The sequence below is a fragment of the Microcebus murinus genome, chromosome 2 (genome assembly GCF_040939455.1).
Source record: "Microcebus murinus isolate Inina chromosome 2, M.murinus_Inina_mat1.0, whole genome shotgun sequence".
NCBI lineage: Eukaryota > Metazoa > Chordata > Mammalia > Primates > Cheirogaleidae > Microcebus > Microcebus murinus.
Genome location: NC_134105.1, coordinates 22,491,344 through 22,508,325, shown reverse-complemented (window position 1 = coordinate 22,508,325; position 16,982 = coordinate 22,491,344). Strand labels below are relative to the sequence as shown.

At 41.7% G+C, this 16,982-nt stretch overlaps 1 protein-coding gene and 1 pseudogene across 2 annotated transcripts in view; one reads left to right on the top strand and one right to left on the bottom strand.

The window, feature by feature from the left end:
* Positions 1 to 16,982, bottom strand: part of KPNA6 (karyopherin subunit alpha 6) — a 49,552-nt gene that overhangs the window by 30,966 nt on the left and 1,604 nt on the right. The window contains exon 1 of one of the 2 annotated variants that reach the window (XM_012765428.3): positions 690 to 1,669. The exons of the other annotated variant lie outside the window; for it this stretch is intronic. The gene's annotated coding sequence lies outside the window, so the exon portion shown is untranslated. Of the gene's footprint in view, positions 1 to 689; positions 1,670 to 16,982 lie in introns of those variants that run through there. 2 annotated transcript variants of the gene reach the window in all.
* Positions 8,431 to 8,891, top strand: LOC142863070 (small ribosomal subunit protein uS8-like; annotated as a pseudogene).

The following is a 16,982-nucleotide window of genomic DNA, read 5'->3' as shown; positions in this document are numbered from 1 at the left end:
CTTTGAGCTCCAGACTACCTACTTGAAATCTCTCTCCACTTGGATATCCAAAACTAACTTAATTTCCTTTTATTTTTTTTTTTTTTTTGAGACAGAGTCTTGCTTTGTTGCCCAGGCTAGAGTGAGTGCCATGGCGTCAGCCTAGCTCACAGCAACCTCGAACTCCTGGGCTCAAGCAATCCTTCTGTCTCAGCCTCCTGAGTAGCTGGGATTACAGGCACACGCCACCATGTCCGGCTAATTTTTTTTCTATATATATTAGTTGGCCAATTAATTTCTTTCTATTTATAGTAGAGACGGGGTCTGGCTCTTGCTCAGGCTGGTTTCGAACTCCTGACCTCAAGCAATCCGCCCTCCTCGGCCTCCCAGATTGCTAGGATTACAGGCATGAGCCACCATGCCCGGCCCCAAAACTAACTTAATTTCTAACTTCCCCTCACCACCATCAGCAACAGCAATACCATTTATCAGTAACTCAATCCAACACTTTGGTAAAAGCCGGTCCTGATTCCTCCTTTCCTCTCACCTCTTTATTGCTAAATCCTGTCACAGTTTTATTTCCAAAATATATATTGAATGTATTTACATCTCTCCCAATTCCAGACCCCTACCCCTGTCCAAGTCACCAACTATTTTCCTGGCTATTAAAACAACCCCCCTCTTTCCCACCTTTCCCCCAAATACATTACCACACAATAAAACTGGTGGACATGTCTCTCTCGCATATAGAACAAAATCCTCTCCACAGCACAAGGCCTTGACTAAACCTCTAGCTCATCTTGTCTCTTGTAACTATTAAACCTCATTCATCACAGGCTCCTGTCACAATGACCCTCTGAGTATTTGGAACCCACTAAGCTGTTTCCTGTTGCATAGTCTTTGCACTTCCTGTTCTCTTTCTGCCTACAGTGCTCTTTGCCAGCCCTTGGAATTGCTGGATCCTTTCCCTGTTACCCTCACCCAAAATAAGTTATCCTGTTTTTTTCAGAACATCTGTTTTATTTTCTTCATTATACTAATTACCATCTGTGTCTGTTCTACATAGGATGTCAAGTTCCACAAGGAAGTGACCTTTCTTGTATCCTCAGCAACTGTATCACAGATACACAAATATTTGTTGATCGAATCACTACTCAAATAGTAATTATTATATACTTATTGAGGACCTCCGTTGTCCCAAACATAAGGCCTAGCTATAACAGCTGCTTAATAAATGTTTGCAGGATAGGTAAGTGAAGATATGCATAGCCAAGAAACTTTCCTTGTGACTGGAGTGGAGCAAACATTTCAAAGGTAGATTATATACAGATTTCCTACTAGAAGCCCAGAAATCACAGGTTTCCTCCAGAAGTCATATGAAAACTGAATAAAAATGCTCCTTTATAAAAAACTACAGGACACATATCTGAGAAAAAAGCAGTTTAGACTGCTAAATCCAGTGACTCTGTCAGTATTCATTCTATTTGACTTTCTAATTTGTCACTGATAATCACCTTTGCCTTCCTAAAACTCTACCCACAATTCTGATAGCAACACCTTCTCCCAGTTCTTCTCTTTTCCAACCACTCCTTCTCAGGTTTCTTATTGTGGTTCTCCTCCAAAGCAAACCTCTCAACATTAGCATGCACCAAAATCTGACCTTTGATCCTCTTCTTGGCAGGAGAATTCACCTTCCCCACCCCAAACCATGATCTCCCTCTGCTTCAAACTCCAAATCCCAATCATCACCACCTCCTGCCTACTAGCTATCTCCTCCTCTCTCTCCCCTTAAAACAGTTTTTTCTCCTATATTTTTTTATGTCAGAATTAATGCCATCACCATTCATCTGGTCTTAGAGTCAATCATGAACTTTCTTTTCCCCAAAGACAGTAAATTGATGTTTACCTGCTACTCAAAAAATTGGTTGCTACTGACCACCTCCAATAACAGTATTTTAGTTTACATCCTCACCACCTCTCACTTCTAGATCATTAAATCTTTGAGAGCACTACACTTTATACTTGGGTCTACAGGATAGTGCACAGCACACAGCATGCTCTCAAATGTTCCATCCAACATTTCAACTTCAGTTTTCCAAAGGATCTGAAGTAGATTACAATAAATCCAAAATAAAAACATAAAAACAATAATATGAACTAGGAATATATAAATTTGTAAGAAAATGGGGAGAGAGAAATGCAATAAGCAGGATCCAGAGAATCACTGAATTATTAAAACTCAGTGGCATTTTAGCATGTCAGTTACCCGACAGTCAAAATAGAGCCAAATGAGTATTTACATAATTTTCATTATCCATGAAGAGAACAACACTCAAGTATATTTGGAAAGCATACTGCTTCTGAAACTTGGCTTCAAGAATGAACACCTATGGCTTTTACGGTCTATCCATTAGGCTTTGATTCCAGAACCAGAGAGGCTTTGGTAGTAACAGAGCATGATGGCCCTCATGCATGGCTTCACTCCAAATGGAATGAATTGGGAAGGAATAAAAATCTAGAGAATCTCATTCTGCTTATTCCATATAACTGCACTTTATTGAACAAAATTCACAAGCTGAATTAGAAGTGATTTTTTTTGGGGGGGGGGGTAGAGATAGGGTTGCTGTCCAGGCTGTTTTTGAATTCCTGGCCTCAAGTGATCCTCTGCCCTTAGCCTCCTAAAGTGCTGGGATTATAGGTGTGAGACATTGCACTGCCCATGATGGTATCTCTTTTGAAGCATGAAAGTTTTAAATTTTGATTAAGCCATTATGTGTGTGTGGTTGCCTGTTTTGTTTTTTTTTTTTTTTTGAGACAGAGTCTCGCTTTGTTGCCCAGGCTAGAGTGAGTGCCGTGGCGTCAGCCTAGCTCACAGCAACCTCAAACTCCTGGGCTCAAGTGATCCTTCTGCCTCAGCCTCCCGGGTAGCTGGGACTACAGGCATGCGCCACCATGCCCGGCTAATTTTTTTTTTTATATATATATCAGTTGGCCAATTAATTTCTTTCTATTTATAGTAGAGACGGGGTCTCGCTCTTGCTCAGGCTGGTTTTGAACTCCTGACCTTGAGCAATCCGCCCGCCTCGGCCTCCCAAGAGCTAGGATTACAGGCGTGAGCCACAGCGCCCGGCCTGTTTTTGTTTTTTTTTGAGACTCAGAGTCTCACTCTGTTGCCTGGGCTACAGTGGCGTAGAGACGGGGTCTCACTCTTGCTCAGGCTAGTCTCGAACTCCTGACCTTGAGTGATTTGCCAGCCTTGACCCCCCAGAGTGCTAGGATTATAGATGCGAGCCACCACACCGGCCGGTTGCCTGTGTTTTCAATGTCACACTGAACAAACCATTGCCTAATCTAAAGTCATGAAGATTTACCCCTATGTTTTCTTATAAGAGTCTCATGTTTTAGCTCTTACATTTAGGTCTTTGACCCAGTGGGTTAATCTTTGTGTATGGTGTGAGGTATGGGTCCAACTTCATTCTTTTGTACATCGATATCTATTCCTTTTAGGCATTACATATAGCAATTAGCAAATTAAGATGATCAAAATAAATCAGTGATCCACATGAGTCCTTTTTTAATGAACTTATCTTTAATTGAGATGCCTTCAATGTTAATGGTTTGTGTGATTAAACCAACCTATTACACCAATTATAATAACTTGCAGTATACAACAAGTTCCTTTCTGGTGTCAAATTACTTATGTTCCATGTCATGCTAGGTGGGACCTTTGTCAGGCACCAAGGAAGGCAAGGATCACAATGTTTCTACTAAGTCTCACATTTGTGTACTCACTGCTAGCTGTGAAGCGGTCTTCTCAAGTTCATTCTGGAATGCTTACCAAAGTCTCTGGCCATGGTGAAAAGATTTTATCCACTAAATCCAGAGTAAAAACCAAGATATCCTATTTGAAAGATCTCCCATCTATACCCAAGTCAATCTCTATAGAATAGGCATTCCCAGGGAAAATTCGTATTTGATTGGTAATGATTTAGTAGGGATTTGCTTAGCTTAGGCTCATGTAAAATCTCCACTTTAGAGGTGGGGAAACTGAGGCACAACTTGCAGAAGGACCCAGCTATTAAGTGGGAGAGTCTAATCCAGGTCTTTCTGACAAAAGCCAATGTTTTCACCATTACATCTATCGTACTTAACAGCATACCAACCATAAGGGGACTTCTTTGCTGTTTCCTGAAAGGAGTGGGCTCCCAGGAATGTCAATTCTGCACTTGGATTTTACTATACTATTGCCTGATTTAATCTCTCAAATGAGGTGTTGTCCAGTTCTTGCCATGAACAGGAGATAAAAATATCAGATGATACAAACACTAGTACGCACAGAAAAAGTAGAAAATTGTAGGGACTGGCAGGTTGTCATTGCAAAGGAAAAACACAACCATTTGAGTTAATCCCCCTGAGTTCTTGTTTTTGAGGCTGTATATGTATGGAGGAGAGATGGTGGTGGTGATAGCAGCATTAATGATACAAAGTTGTGTGAAACAGGATGAGCTGTAGGGTTTGAAAATCTAAAATGTCAACATTATGTGAATGGACAGAATACCTTCAAGGATTTGTATTACAAGGAAATATCTAAGCCGGAGAGGGTGGCTCACGTCTATAATTCCAGCGCTTAGGGAGACTGAGGTGGGAGGATCGCTTGAGGCCAGGAGTTAGGGGTAAGCCAGGATAACACAGTAACACCCCATCTCTACAAAAAGCATTTGAAAAATTAGGTGGGTGTGATGGTGTGAGCCTGTAGTCCTAGCTATTAGAGAGGCTGAGGTGAGAGGATTGCTTGAGGCCAGGAGTTCAAGGTTATAGTGCTATGATCATGCCACTGCACTCCAGCCCAGGTGACAGACTAGATCCTGTCGAAAGAGAAGAGAAGAGAAGAGAAGAGAAGAGAAGAGAAGAGAAGAGAAGAGAAGAGAAGAGAAGAGAAGAGAAGAGAAGAGAAGAGAAGAGAAGAGAAGAGAAGAGAAGAGAAGAGAAGAGAAGAGAAGAGAAAGAAGAAAAAGAAGAAGAAAAAGAAGAAGAAAAAGAAGAAGAAAAAGAAGAAGAAAAAGAAGAAGAAAAAGAAGAAGAAAAAGAAGAAGAAAAAGAAGAAGAAAAAGAAGAAGAAAAAGAAGAAGAAAAAGAAGAAGAAAAAGAAAAAGGCCGGGCACATAGGCTCATGCCTTAATCCTAGCACTCTGGGAGGCTGAGGCAGGCAGGTCACTCAAGATCAGGAGTTCGAAACCAGCCTGAACAAGAGTGAGACCCCGTCTCCACTAAAAATAGAAAGAAATTATTGGCCAACTAAAAATATATAGAAAAAATTATCTGGGCATGGTGGTACATGCCTATAGCCCCAGCTCCTCGGGAGGCTGAGGCAGAAGGATTGCTTGAGCCTAGGCGTTTGAGGTTGCTGTGAGCTAGGCTGATTACCATGGCACTCTAGCCCGGGCAACAGAGTGAGACTCTGTCTCAAAAAAAAAAAAAAAAAAAAAAAAGAGAGAGAGGAAATAAAGAAATATCTAGCACTGAGAGAAGGTAGTGTGCTGGATGGACCACCAACAGGCACACTGAAAGCGGTGTGGTATTGGTGAAAAGAGCTACAAAGACAGACTGATTCCTAGTCTTGCTACTTAATATACTTAGTAATTGTACACTTGGGTGTCACTTAATCTGTATCTCAATTTTCATACCCTTACCCTGTCTACGTCAGAGTCACAATGAAGACCAAATCAGGGTACTCTGTAAATAGTAAAATGCTATGCTGATAGGATTGGATTAGGTTTGGAAATGGCTTTTCAAACTTTCTGAATTTTTCCCAGAGCTTTATGACCAGGAGATTCTGTAAACAAGAAAACGATATGTAACAGGTCTGATGGCATGAGGTTCTGAGTGTGTTATCTGCAAGCCTGTCAGAACTGCCAGTCACTAAGACAATAGGAGAGAGTCCTCTTCTACTGGACAATTGGGTCAGTCCACAATGGGGCCATAATAAAGCTGCTCATATTCTGGCAGCATCCTCACAGGACCAGGCTGAACAGCAATCACTCTAGGAAACAAAGCTCAATTTACAAACTAGGTGGTTTAGCTAAAGGCCACCTGAGGAAAACTATCTTCTGTACAAACCATTATATATTCAAAGCTCAGGGTCTAAGTGAAGCATGGTACACTGAGGTAATGAATTAACTAGAGCATTGACAGCCCTAGTTCTCTAGTTCTCCAATCCTAATTCTCTCCTAGGATTTACTACTCCTTTGGCCCTTGAGTATATATGTAAATGCAATGCTCAGATATATGAAAGGGGGGTAAAAGGTAGAGGGAAGACATAGCAGAGGGCTAGGATAAGCCATAATCCAAACAATTTCTCCAAGAGAAATTTTCCAACTATCTCTTGGGAAGTGTGCAGAATCTGGTGGCTTTCACCTTCCTAGGGACACCTCACTGCCACCATCACCAGGTGCTACCACGGACTAAAATTACTTAAAGTAGGGAAATCAAAGAGCTCAACTTCCATTTAAGCAAACCCAGAAATATTCACTGAATATATCCTAAGCACTTGCAAACACATGTGTGTATCTGTGTATACACCCATATATATACCTATATATAATATATATACACACACATAGACATACATTTCTAAATGGGTATCTCCAAACTGATTCAAATAGATACTGTATAAAGATTTCTGCCTTTGGGAAGCTTTACAACTTAGTGTAGTCTCATAGCACTAAGAATATAAACAATAATGAATGTAACTGTACAATGAGTACAGAGGATGGGAGTGAGAACTATCATTACTGAGTGGTAAGCTCTGGAGGGGTCTTCTAAGGCTAGATGGTTAATATTTCTGAAGGTAATGGGGGTGGGGAGGACAAGTAGTTCACCAGGAGCAAAGATCAGGAAATCAGAAAACCCAAGACCAGTTTGGAGAACAAGATCAATTTGGTTAAAGAGGCATAAAAACAAAGGTCCACGCAGCAAAATGCCTCTGAAATAGAATAACCAAAAAGGGACTCCTTTGTTATTTCCTGGAAGGAGTGTGCTGGCTACCTGGCCTCTATTCTGCAGTATCCTCTACTCCCAACCCTAGCCTTCGGACAAGAAGGGTTCTGCATTGTCTGTGGGCTGAATTACACGAATGCCTCTGATTAGCTCTTCATTTTAACTTTTATTAAGGGCCTTTCTGAGCCCTTTTGACAAAGAGCCATTCCAACCTGGCAACAGAGTGAGACCCTGTCTCAAAAACCACCCCCAAAACAAAAACACCCCCTTCCCCTGCCACACACACACACACACACCAGAAAAAGAGGGAGCTAGATTTGGGGAGGTAATTTCTAAGGCTCCATGTGGGAAGGGCCCAGGACAATATTGGGGAGAAGAGCAAGCAAGGCTGAAAGACACAAAGAGAATCCTCTCCAAACTCAGAAGGCATGCCACTGACAGTCATCCAATATTGCCCCTCAAACTCTATCAACTCCTTCCAACATGATACAGTGGAAAGAGCACTGATTTGGGAGTTAGGTGAACTGGGTTCCAAGCCCAACTGCACAACCATGGGCAAATTACTCACTGTTTTGAATCTCACTTCTGCCCCTCTAAAATGGGGATAATAAACCCTACAGTGCCCTGTTGGATTAATGAGGTAATGTGAAAGTATCTAGGGCAGGGGTCCTCAAACTTTTTAAACAGAGGGCTAGTTCACTGTCCCTCAGACCGTTGGAGAGTGCACACTGTGGGCCTGGGACAAGTTGGCTGCTAAGCAGGACAGGCAGTGGCCGCAAAAACACCTGGTGGGCTGGATAAACACCCAGTGGGTGGCATGTGGCCCGTGGGCCATAGTTTGAGGATGCCTGATCTAGGGCCTAAATGCTGAATACATGATATTTCCTTTTTCTTCTCAGCTCATACAGTGAAAGGCCTCAATTCGTCATTAGGGCAATTTTCAGGAAATTAAGGTCAAAGAGGAGAATTATATTTTTTTGCTTTCTATTAAACAGGTGTTTTTTCCTTTTCCTTCAACATTCAGCTTCCTTCTCTTAATCTTTATCCTAGTATGCCTTCATTTCCTTAAAAGCTAGACTTTAAGAACCAATGAGGCGGCCGGGCGCTGTGGCTCACGCCTGTAATCCTAGCTCTTGGGAGGCCGAGGCGGGCGGATTGCTCAAGGTCAGGAGTTCGAAACCAGCCTGAGCAAGAGCGAGACCCTGTCTCTACTATAAATAGAAAGAAATTAATTGGCCAACTGATATATATATAAAAAATTAGCCGGGCATGGTGGCGCATGCCTGTAGTCCCAGCTACCCGGGAGGCTGAGGCAGAAGGATCACTCGAGCCCAGGAGTTTGAGGTTGCTGTGAGCTAGGCTGACGCCATGGCACTCACTCTAGCCTGGGCAACAAAGCGAGACTCTGTCTCAAAAAAAAAAAAAAAGAACCAATGAGGCCTCTTTCCTCCATCTTTCTGTGCCGCCATAATGGTGCGCATGAATGTCCTGGCTGATGCTCTTAAGAGCATCAACAATGCCGAAAAGAGAGGCAAACGCCAGGTTCTTATAAGGCCGTGCTCCAAAGTCATTGTCCGGTTTCTAACTGTGATGATGAAGCATGGTTACATTGGCGAATTTGAAATCATTGATGATCACTGAGCTGGGAAAATTGTTGTGAACCTCACAGGCAGGTTAAACAAGTGTGGAGTGATCAGCCCCAGATTTGATGTGCAACTCAAAGATCTAGAAAAATGGCAGAATAATCTGCTCCCATCCCGCCAGTTTGGTTTCATTGTATTGACAACTTCAGCTGGCATCATGGACCATGAAGAAGCAAGAAAACACACAGGAGGGAAAATTCTGGGATTCTTTTTCTAGGGATGTAATACATACTTACAAATAAAATGCCTCAGTAGAAAAAAAAAAAAAAAGAACCAATGAGGACCGGGCGTGGTGGCTCATCATGTCTGTAATCCTAGCTCTCTGGGAGGCCAAGGTGGGAGGATTGCTCAAGGTCAGGAGTTTGAAACCAGACTGATCAAGAGCGAGATCCCGTCTCTACTATAAATAGAAAGAAATTGATTGGCTAACTAATATATATAGAAAAAAAATTAGCCTGGCATGGTGGTGCATGCCTGTAGTCCCAGCTACTTGGGAGGCTGAGGCAGGAGGATTGCTGGAGTCCAGGAGTTGGAGGTTGCTGTGAGCTAGGAGGACTCCACAGCACTCTAGCCCAGGCAACAGAGTGAGACTCTTGTCTCAAAAAAAAAAAAAAAAAAAAGAACCAATGAGGCAGGGCATGTGGCTCACACCTGTAATCCTAGCACTTTGGCAGGCTGAGGTGGGAGGACTGCTGAGGCCAGGAGTTCCTGAGACCAGCCTGGGCAACATAGTGAGACCTCTGTCTACACACACACACACACACACACACACACACAGCTGGGCATGGTGGTGCACGCCTGTAGTCCCAGCTACTTAGGAGGCTCAGGCAGGAGGATCCCTTGAGCCTAAGAGTTTGAGGTTGCAGTGAGCTAAGATGATGTCACTGTACTCCAGCATAAGTCAAAGAGTGAGACTGTCTCCTAAAAAAATTTTTAAATAAAAATAAATTTTAAAAAAAGAACCAATGAGCCACGGGTTTTTTAAAAGGGGCTATTCTCTACCATTTACTTCATCCCAAGAGTGTCAATTTCAATCATGTCTCATCAGACAATTATAACCTCTGGGAAGATTTAAATGCTGATGACTTCTGCAATCCATACCTTATACCTGGAAGGAACACGGGTTCCTCTAACCATGTCTCACAAGCACTTCAAATGTTTTTGTTTTTTTTTTTTGAGACAGAGTCTCACTTTATTGCCCAGGCTAGAGTGAGTGCCATGGCGTCAGCCTAGCTCACAGCAACCTCAAACTCCTGGCTCAAGCAATCCTCCTGCCTCAGCCTCCCGAGTAGCTGGGACTACAGGCATGCGCCACCATGCTCGGCTAATTTTTTGTATATATATATTAGTTGGCCAATTAATTTCTTTCTATTTATAGTAGAGACAGGGTCTCGCTCTTGCTCAGGCTGGTTTCGAACTCCTGACCTCGAGCAATCCGCCCACCTCGGCCTCCCAGAGAGCTAGGATTACAGGCGTGAGCCACCGCGCCCGGCCTCAAATGTTTTTTAAAAAAGAAAAAAGCCATCATCTTCTCCATAAACCTGCTCCTTTTCTACTTCTCCTAATTCATGGTCCACAATCCCTTACTTGGAATTCTGAAATCAAAAAAGCTCTGAAAACAGGAAGGTTTTTAGTACATATGGCCTCAAAACACACTTAGCAGCAAAACCTGAACTAAACTGACATGAAACTATTTAAAGTTCTAATTTATTTCACTCAATTAATATTTAAACGGGCAATATTCTTGTTACAGAAATATTATTTAATTATATAGGGTTCTATACCAGACCCCCACTGGAGGCATTATACAAGTTATATGTGCTATAATGTCTAAAATTCAAAAATTAGGCCGGGTGTGGTGGCTCATGTCTGTAATCCTAGCACTCTGGGAGGCCAAGGTGGGAGGATCACTTGCGCTCAGTAGTATGAGACCAGCCTGAGCAAGAGTGAGACGCCGCTTCTATTACAAATAGAAAAATTAGCCGGGCGCGTGGCATGTGTCTGTAATCCCAGCTACTTGGGAGGCTGAGGCAGGAGCATTGCTTGAGACCAGGAGCTGGAGGTTTCTGTGAGCTAGGCTGACGCCATGGCACTCTAACCTGGGCAACAGACCGAGACTCTGCCTCAAATAAATAAATAAATAATAAAATTCAAAAATTAAAATTCTGAAACATCTAGCATAAATAATTCCTTATAAGGCATGCATTCTCAATGGGGCAATATGACACCTATAATCCCAGCCTTTAGGGAGGCTGAAGTGGGATGATCTCTTGAGGCCAGGCAGGAGTTCAAGACCAGCCTAGACAACACAGCATGACCCTGCCTCTACCAAAAAAATACTTTAAAGTTAGCTGAGCATGGTGGTGCATGTCTGTATTCCCAGCTACTTGAGAGGCTGAGGTGGGAGGATCGCTTGAGCCCAGGAGTTTGAGAAAAGCCTGGGCAACATAGTGAGACCGAGCCTCCACAAAAAAAAAAATAATAATTTTTTTTTTTTTGAGACAGAGTCTCACTTTGTTGCCCAGGCTAGAGTGAGTGCCGTGGCATCAGCCTAGCTCACAGCAACCTCAATCTCCTGAGCTCAAGCGATCCTACTGCCTCAGCCTCCCGAGTAGCTGGGACTACAGGCATGCACCACCATGCCTGGCTAATTTTCTCTATATATATTAGTTGGCCAATTAATTTCTTTCTATTTATAGTAGAGACAGGGTCTGGCTCTTGCTCAGGCTGGTTTCGAACTCCTGACCTTGAGCAATCCGCTCGCCTCGGCCTCCCAGAGTGCTAGGATTACAGGCGTGAGCCATCTCGCCCGGCCTTTCCCTTGGTTTTGAAAACACCGATCAATCCTTGTTTTTTTCTACCAATTCTGGCTGCTGTCTCCCTTCTTTCTGAACATTAAATCTCTATATTAGAGCTCTCTTTTTAGCCCCTCTCTCATGACACACATTTTTGCTAGATGCTATCAGTGACTCCCACAGTTTAAGTTATCATATATAGAGATAAATAGACAATCAAACCTTTATCTCCATTCCCAGACCTCACTCTTGAGCTCCAGACTTCTACATTCAACTGCCCTTGGATACCTTCCCTTACTGGCCAGAGACTCCCTCAAAAAGTCCAAGTTTAAATTTATCTTCATTAATAGCATCACTATCTAATCTGCTGCTGCTCAAGGCAAGAGACCTAGGAATCATGTGTAGTACAGAACAGTCTCTGGCACATAGGGTACTCCATAAACATTTGCTGAAAATTAAGAATTGTTGCCTGCCTGGTCCATAAAGTATGAGTTTCTCACAAGTATTCCTAATATGTTTCTGTTTTCTCCTCAAAGACTAGCTGATTTATCTTTACATTTAATATAGGGACTGGGCCGGCCATGGTGGCTCATGCCTATAATCCTAGCACTCTGGGAGGCTGAGGTGGGAGCACTGCTTGAACTCAGAAGTTCAAGACCAGGCTGAGCAAGAACGAGACCTATCTCTACCAAAAATAGAAAAATCAGCCGGGCGTGGTAGCGCACACCTATAGTCCCAGCTACTCAGAAGGCTGAAGCAGGAGGATTGCAGCTTAAGCCCAGGAGTTTGAGGTTGCAGTGAGCTATGATGCCATTGCACTCTACCCAGGGTGACAGAGTGAGACTGTCTCCAAAAACAGAAAAACAAAGAAACAAACAAAAATCTATATGGCCTGACACATAGTAATCACATTGTTTACTAAGTGATTAATAGCTATTATCACTTATTGAACCTTTATTCTATGTGCCAAGAACCATGCTAAAATGCTTTACAGGCATTACCTCATTAATTCCAATATAGCAATCCTATTATCCCTATTTTAAAGATGAGCAAACAAGGCTCTGAAGAGTAAGTGGTCAAAAAACTAATCATACAGAATGAAATAACTATAATACAAGAAAGGATACAAAAAGGTAAGAACAGACTGTTCCTTACTGGAACAGTCACTCTCTACCATCTTTTAGAGCGTAATTAGAAGAAAAAAAGAAAGGTAAGAACAAAGTGCTATATAATTCAGAAGGAAAGTTCGCTTCCAATGTGTACAATATATTTGGGAAAAGTTCATGAAGGAGGTAGCATTTAAAATAGATCTTGAAAAACAAAAGGATACATGGCAACCACTGTACAAATTTTTTTAAAAAAATAAAAAAAAATAAAAAAAAAAAAAAAAAGAAAAACAAAAGGGATTTCCATAGGAAAAATTGGGTAGGGAAGGGACTGCTTTTGCCACTTTCTCCACATGGAATGCTTAAGCACAAAGGAGGTAGTCTGAGTAGAATGCAGGCTATGTGGATAAATGCTAAATGAAATAAGGCTAGAAAAGTCAGCCAGGTACAATGGTATACACTTGTGGAGGCAAAGGTGGGAGGGTCACTTGAGCCCAGTAGTTTAAGGGTGTAGTGCACTATGATCGTGGCTGTGAACAGCCACTGCACTCCAGCCTGGGCAACATAGTGACATTTCATCTCTTAAAAAAAAAAGTTAGGAGAAGCAGGCCACAATGGGGAGTGAGTTTGATGCTTGTGGGACATTCAGGTAGTGATCAACAATTTAGTGTGTTCTCTGAAAGTAGCTGTTACAAACTGGGGGGTGGCTGGACAAGGATAGAGAGAAACTAAAGAAGATGTGCTTAGTTACTTCCTGACAAGAAGGGTTCAGTTAGGTTTTGTTACTTGCACCCAAAAGCAAACTAGACCTCACCTTTGTTATTCTATTTAGGTCCAGAAATAGGAAAGTTCTGAAGTTGGCTAATTCAGCAGCTCAAAAACATTATAAAGAGATCTTCTCTACTGGGTGCGGTGGCTCACGCCTCCAATCCTAGCACTCTGGGAGGCCGAGGCGGGTGGATGGCTCAAGGTAAGGAGTTCGAAACCAGCCTGAGCAAGAGCGAGACCCTGTCTCTACTAAAAAAAAAGAAAGAAATTAATTAGCCAACTAAAAATATATAGAAAAAATTAGCTGGGTATGGTGCCATGTGCCTGTAATCCCAGCTACTCGGGAGGCTGAGGCAGAAGGATTGCTTGAGCTCAGGAGTTTGAGGTTGCAGTGAGCTAGGCTGACGGCACGGCACTCTGGCCTAGGCAACAGAGTGAGACTCTGTCTCAAAAAAAAAAAAAAAAAAAAAAAAAAAGATCTTCTCTGCCCTCATCCTTAGTGGCTGACTACCCTCACTCTCAAAACAGCCTGCTGTTATTTATAAATTCTGCCTCACAATTCCAACATTGCTAATGGCAATTTCAGAGTCAGAAAAGGACTCTTTCCTTGCTAAAGGCAGAGCACAGCCCTTAATAGCCCATATTTTGGCTAAAACTATACTTAAGTGGCTCCTCCATTTATTAGCTGTGACCTTACCCAAGTTACTGAAACCTCTCTTATGCTTGCTTCAGTTTCCTCAACTAAAACATGAAAATCTCAGAATTGAATGAGTTAATATATAAAGTACAGGCATAACTTGTTTTACTACAGTTTACAGATATTATGTTTAGTATTTTTACAAATTGAAGGTTTATGGCAATCCTTCATAGAGCAAGTCTATTAGTGCCATCTTTCCAACAGCACGTGTTCACTTTGTGTCTCTGCATCATATTTTGGCAATTCTTACAATATTCCAAACGTTTTCGTTATTGTTTTATCTGTCATGGTGATCTGTGACTGATCATCTTTGATGTTACTATTGTAATTGTTTTGGTGCACACGAACCATGCCCATATAAGATGACAAACCTCATAAATGTTGTGTGTTTTGCTCCATCAACTGGCCATTTCCCCATTTCCCTGTCTCTCTATTTCGTAAGACAGAACAATATTGACCAAAGCCCTGAAAATAAAGAAAAAAAAGAACGATACTGAAATTAGGCCAAGTAACTCTACAATGGCCTCTACATGTTCAGGTGAAAGGAACAGAATAGTTGTATGTCTCTCACTTTAAAATCAAAAGCTAGAAATGATTAAAGCTTAGTGAGGAAGGCATGCTGAAAGCAAAGACAGGTCGAAAGTTAGGCCTCTTGCACAGACAGTGAGACAAATTGTGAATATAAAAAAAAAGTTCTTGAAGGAAATTAAAAGTGCTACTCCAATAAATACATGAATGAAAAGAAAGCAAAACAATCTTATTGCTGATATGGAGAAAGTTTTAGTGGTCTGGACAGAAGATCAAACCAGCCACAAAATTCCCTTAAGCCAAAGCCTAATCCAGAGCAAGGCTCTAACTCTCTTCAATTCTTTGAAGGCTGAGAGAAGTGAGGAAGATGCAGAAGGAAAATGTGAAGCTACTAGTGGTTTGTTCATAAGGTTTAAGGAAAGAAGCCGTCTCTACAACAGATTTTCAAGTAGAGAAAATAGCCTTTAGTTGGAAGATGCCATCTAGGACTATCTATCATAGCTAGAGAAGTCAATGCCTGGTTTCAAAGGACAGGTTGACTCTCTTGTTAGGGCATAATGCAGCTGGTGACTTTAAGTTGAAGCCAATGTTCATTTACCATTCTGAAAATGCTAGAACCCTTAAGAATTATGCAAAATCTCTCTGCCTGTGCTCTATAAATGGAACAAAGCCTGGATGACAGAACATCTGTTTACAGCATGGTTTACTGAATATTTAAAACCCATTGTTGAGATCTACTACTCAGAAAAAAAAGATTCCTTTCAAAATATTCCTCATCGACAATGCACCTGGTCAACCAAGAGCTCTGATAGAGATCAACAATGAGATAAAGTTATTTTCATGCCTGCTAACACAACATCTATTCTGCAGCACATGGATCAAGGAGTAATTTCAACTTTCAAGTTTTTTTTTTTTTTTTTGAGACAGAGTCTCGCTTTGTTGTCCAGGCTAGAGTGAGTGCCGTGGTGTCAGCCTAGCTCACAGCAACCTCAAACTCCTGGGCTCAAGCGATCCTTTCTGCCTCAGCCTCCCGAGTAGCTGGGACTACAGGCATGCGCCACCATGCCCAGCTAATTTTATATATATATATCAGTTGGCCAATTAATTTCTTTCTATTTATAGTAGAGACAGGGTCTTGCTCTTGCTCAGGCTGGTTTTGAACTCCTGACCTTGAGCAATCCGCTCGCCTCGGCCTCCCAAGAGCTAGGATTACAGGCGTGAGCCACCACGCCCGGCCTCATTATCAAATTTGAATAGATGAGAAGCTGTTTCTTATGGATGAGCAAAGAGAGTACTTTCTTGAGACAGAATCTACTCCTGGTGAAGAGGCTATGAACACTGTTGAAATGACAACAAATGATTTACAATGTTACATAAACTTAGTTGATAAGGGAATAGCAGGATTTGAAAGGACTGAATCCAATTCAATAAAAGGCCTAGTGTGGGTAAAAGGCTATAAAACAGCATTGTGTGCTATAGAGAAATCATTCGTGAAAGGAAGGATCAGTTGATGTGGCAAATTTCATTGTTGTCTTATTTTATGAAATTGCCACAGGCATCCCAACCTTCAGCAACCACCACCCTGATCAGTCAGCAGCCGTCAACATACAGGAAAGACCTTTACAGCAAAAAGATTATGACTTGCTGAACTGCAATTTTTAGCAATAAAGTACTTTTCATTAAGGTATGTATATTCTTTTAGACATAATACTATTTATTGCACACTTAATAGACTACAGCATAGTGTAAACACAACTTTCATATGCACTGGAAAACTGAACAATTCACGTGACTGACTTTATTATGATATTCGCTTTATTGCAGTGGTCTGGAACCAAACCTGCATTATCTCTGAGGTATGCCCATTCCTAAAAGAGTACTTAGCACACAGCAAGTTCTATATAAGTGCTGGCTATTATTATTATGATAGCTTTCCAGGTCTGTCTTTTTTTTTTTTCTAGCTCTCACATTTTGGTGAAATCTGGGTTAAAATACAAACTGGCAAAAACAAGAATAAAATAAAAGCTGGCAAATCTCCTTTAAATAAATAGGTCTTCTCCAGAAGTCCCCCAGGCTTCCTTTCACATCAATTACCCAGAACTATATTGTATACCCATGCCTAAAGCAATCAATGTCTAGGAAGACAAAATTACAATGATTGGTTTAGAGTTTACATCAAGACCTACACATTGGGGCTTGGGAAGGGTGGCCGGATTCTCAAGTCAGTTAATCAGTGTAGATGGTGATAAGAGAACCAATGTGGAGACTTAAGAGTTTGTAATGCAACCTCCAGGGCTGCAAGCATCACTCCTACAGAGCTCCTGATACAGAAAACTTCAGCTACTGAGATAGCCTATCACTCTTATCACTCAAGGGAGGATTCTGGAAACCAGAGTGCTTAAGGGAAAGAAATTAACATTATTGAAGGTGGAAAAGAATCTGTTCTGATAATTATAGAGCCCTTACTAGG